Source organism: Ovis canadensis, chromosome 5 (assembly GCF_042477335.2).
Source record: "Ovis canadensis isolate MfBH-ARS-UI-01 breed Bighorn chromosome 5, ARS-UI_OviCan_v2, whole genome shotgun sequence".
NCBI lineage: Eukaryota > Metazoa > Chordata > Mammalia > Artiodactyla > Bovidae > Ovis > Ovis canadensis.
This window is the reverse complement of record NC_091249.1, coordinates 90,817,870-90,822,565: the sequence shown is the minus strand read 5'-3', so window position 1 is coordinate 90,822,565 and position 4,696 is coordinate 90,817,870. Positions and strand designations below refer to the sequence as shown.

Sequence of the window (4,696 nt, the reverse complement as noted above, 5' to 3'; positions counted from 1 at the left end):
AGGACATCTGGATTAAAGTCTCTATTAGGCTTTATTCAGTGAAAGAGTTCTACCTGTTGTAGTAGGTAGAATAATGGTCCTTCAAAAATTCCCATGCCCTAATCCCAGTATGTGTAAACTTAAGTGTGTAAGCTTACATGACAAAGAGTTACTAAGATTGTAGATGGAATTAATTTTTCTAACTTCTGATCTTAAACTAAGGAGATTATCCTGAATTATTTCCATGGGCTCAAAGTGTTAAGAAGGGTTCTTAAAGTGGAAAGAAGTAAGAGGAGATAATTAATCAGAGGAATAAGTGCCTATGAAAGAAAGATACAAGTAAATGAAACATTGCTGGATTTGAAGATGAAGAAAGGGGATAAGAACCAAGGAATAGAGGAGGCTTCTGGAAGCTAGAAAGGACAAAGGTATAGATTCTCCCCTAAAGATTATCCCTTTCGATAAGAATGCAGCCCTCTCATCATCAGTATTTTAACTCATTGACACAAATTTTGGACTTTTGATCTCCAGAATGAAAAGATAATAAATTTGTATTGTTTAAGCCATTAAGTTTGCAGTAATTTGTTGAAGCAACAGTAGAAAATTAATACAATTAACCTTTAGGAATAAGACCATTCAATTCTGCAATAAATATTTGATCATTGAAAGGCCAAACTCAAAATATCTCTACATGTGTATACACCCATTCCACCAGAACAAAAGAAACAAATAAGAACAGAATTTCTGATTCTGAATTGTTTTCTATGTTCAGACTATTTTTCTACTCAGAAACCATACAGATGACACTCACACAAATACCAATGTCTAGGATTAGACAGTAATGTAGAAATACCCATCATTCCAAATGAAATGACTAAAGAGAAAAACTGTGAATTATTTCACAAAATTCCTTAATTCTTCACCTTCTCTCAGGATCAAATAACTCAAAGCATTATTCTGCATACAATGTGCACAGGTAACATGTTCATTCTGTACTAGAACTTCTTCATTTTCTGTCATTGTTTTAGAACCATTCTGTAGTCTACAACGTTTCACTGTTCAGGTTATTACAAATATATAAGGTCCAAGAAATTCTGCATGTGATGGTTAATTTTATGTTTTAGCTTGACTGGGCCATAGAGTGCTCAGATATTTGGTCAAACATTTTTGTGGGTTTCTGTAAGGGTGTTTTTGGAAGAGTTTAACATTTAAATCAATATGTTTAATAAAGCAGATTGCCCTCTCTAATGGGAGTGGGCCTCATTCAATCAATTAAAGGTATGAATAGAACAGAAGGCTGACCTTCCCATGAGTAAGGAGAAATTCTTTCTGCCTGACTCCCTTCAAGCTGGGACGCCAGTTTTTTTCCTGCCTTCGGGATCCAGGTGAAACATCATTTCATACTGAGTCTTGAGTTTGCCAGCGTTTAGACTGGAATTTATATCATTAGCTCTCTTGCTTCTCAGACTTTCAGACTAAACTGGAGCCAATTATACAGAGTGAAGTAAGCCAGAAAGAAAAACACCAATACAGCATACTAACACATATATATGGAATTTAGAAAGATGGCAATGACGACCCTGTATGCAAGACAGGAAAAAAGACACAGATGTGTATAATGGACTTTTGGACTCAGAGGGAGAGGGAGAGGGTGGGATGATTTGGGAGAATGGCATTCTAACATGTATACTATCATGTAAGAATTGAATCGCCAGTCTATGTCTGACGCAGCATACAGCATGCTTGGGGCTGGTGCATGGGGATGACCCACAGAGATGTTATGGGGAGGGAGGTGGGAGTGGGGTTCATGTTTGGGAACGCATGTAAGAATTAAAGATTTTAAAATTAAAAAAATAAAAAACTAAAAAAAAAAAAATCACCAACAGATCTTCTGGGTCCAACGTGCCAACTTCCGATCTCTGAACTTATCAGCTTTCACAACTGTGTAACTCAGTTCATTATAAACTGTATTATATATATGTGTATGTGTGTGTATGTATATACACACACATATATATATACATAAATATATACATCATGCATGCTAAGTCACTTCAGTTTTGTCCGACTCTACACCCTATGAACCGTAGCCTGCCTCTGTCCATGGGATTCTTCAGAAAGAGTATTGGAGTGGGTTGCCATTCCCTTCTCCAGGGGATCTTCCTGACCCAGGAATTGAACCCACATCTCCTACATCTCCTGCATTGGAAGAGGGGTCCTTTACCACTAGCGCCACCTGGGAAGTCCACATATACACGCAGACACAGATTGATTTTGTTTCTCTGGAGAAACCTGACCAAATTATGGTGTAAGAAAAAAATTATCTTCTATGATAACTGGAAATTCTATTACTATTAAGCATATTTACTTAAAGAGGAAAAAAAATATTGCCACTATCATCCAGTCCTTTAGGATTTTAAAAATAATGCATGATTATTGTAAAAACAAAACAAAATATACAAAAAATCAGGAAAGCGTAAAAATTGCTCATCTTGCATACCAAGTATAACTTCCATTTATATATAGGTGTGTGTTTGCGTTGTTTTATATGCTGTCTTCATCATTAATGATACAATTTGAGTATCCTTAATTTCAATAAACCAGCTTCTTCCCTCCCCCTCGGATGTGACTGGAGCTTGAGGCGCGCAGGGCCGGAGACGTCGCAGACCCGGGACCCGGAGCAGCTCAGAGGCGGTGAATAATAGCTCTTCAAGTCTGCAATAAAAAATGGCCTCCAATAAAACTACATTGCAAAAAATGGGAAAGAAGCAAAACGGAAAGAGTAAAAAAGTTGAAGAGGCAGAACCTGAAGAATTTGTAGTAGAAAAAGTGCTGGACCGCCGTGTAGTGAATGGGAAGGTGGAGTATTTCCTGAAGTGGAAAGGATTTACAGACTGGTAAAGAAAAAGATGGAACAAAAAGAAAATCTTTGTCTGACAGTGAATCTGATGATAGCAAATCAAAGAAGAAAAGAGATGCTGCTGATAAACCAAGAGGTTTTGCCAGAGGTCTTGATCCAGAACGAATAATTGGTGCCACAGACAGCAGTGGAGAATTAATGTTCCTCATGAAATGGAAAGATTCTGATGAGGCAGACTTGGTACTGGCAAAAGAGGCAAATATGAAGTGTCCTCAAATTGTAATTGCTTTTTATGAAGAGAGACTAACTTGGCATTCTTGTCCGGAAGATGAGGCTCAATAATTGTTTGCATTGCCTTTTATATATATTTATATATATATATAAAATGTGGGTCTTGGTTTTTTGATTTATTAGTGTGAAGAAATAACTACATTCTAATGAAAATCAGGTTTGATACGTTTGTTTTGAAGTAATATTGGGGAAGTTATATTGGGTTTTTTGTTTTTTTCCATCTGTAGCACTGGTTACTTTGAACAAATAAAAGCTTTCTGTAGTTGCCTCCTTCAGTAGGAAAGAATTTGATACCATGATATATTATTTCCTCAGCATTAGAGAACAGTTTTTCTAAATGTTGGAGGAAATCTCCATAGTCATTACTCAATCAGAATTTAGAATTTGCATTTAACTCATATATGCCTGAGGACCATTCTGAGTTTTTTATATGTGTATACATAAAAGACATGTAAATTGTTTGGGAGTTAATTTTTTGTTGTGGTTTTTGTTTTGGTAAATATATTTAAACAACAGCCTTTCATAACCATGGATAAGCCCATGTTCTGGAATTACATCATTTTGAGCAATATAAGAACTTCAACTTAGATTAAAAATTTAAGTCTTAACCTTTCAAATTAAATAATTTTGCAATTAATTAGATAAATTAAGGAGTTTAAATTGGGTAATTTTTTAAAGCATCCCTATCAGAATCTGCATATAAGTGCAGTTTTATATGCAGAAACCCTGGAAAGAGAATTTTTATCACTGTCAACAACCTTCCCAACCAAATGAAAAAAGTAGAAAAATTCTAGTATGTTTTAATATAGCAAAGCAAAACTTAGTTAAATGGACACTTGATGGTTCCTTTTGGTGAACCATTGTTTTACAAGAAATTGAAGTCTCTGTGCTATATTTAGGAAATGTTGTGATACATGGGATGTCTCAGATTTGTTCATTGAAACCTAATCAGATAGTTTTAAAATATTGGCAGTGTATGATCTACAGGAATAAATGAGTGAACAAACTTTTCTAATCTATGCTTGACCTACATGTTTTTTCAGACTTGACTCTGATCCATTCCTTACACGAAGGCTCAATTTTCTCAGTATATTGGGTTACTAGTTCAGCAGAAGCCAAGAAAAACAATAACTTTGTAGTAATCAGAATGTTATTCAACTGTATATTGTTTACTTTATTGTAAATACTGGTGAACAGTGGTCAATAAATAGTTTTATATTCCTTTAAAAAAAAAAAAAAAAAAAAAAAAAAAAAAAAATAAACCAGCTTCTTAATTATTTCCATGAATAACACACCAATTTCATATCGTTCAATGTTTTAAGTTGTTTCTAATCTTTTATGTAATCAACAACACAAAGACAGACATGAAAGTTGTGTATCAGGCAAGTTCTTGGGAGAGGAATTTATGGGTAAAAGTATTGTTGAAAAATGACAAATCATACTATACTTCTAGAGCCATTAGTATGTCATCACTAAGTGAATTGAAGCAAGCTAATAAGTTTGATAATGCCTTCTTTGTAGAAGGCAAAAGAAACTAGAAGTCACAAATGGCATGTGATGTCCAAA

At 34.8% G+C, this 4,696-nt stretch overlaps 1 pseudogene; it reads left to right on the top strand.

The window, feature by feature from the left end:
• Nucleotides 1-2,595: 2,595 nt before the first annotated feature.
• On the top strand, nt 2,596-4,351 carry LOC138440470 (chromobox protein homolog 3 pseudogene; annotated as a pseudogene).
• Nucleotides 4,352-4,696: the final 345 nt, after the last annotated feature.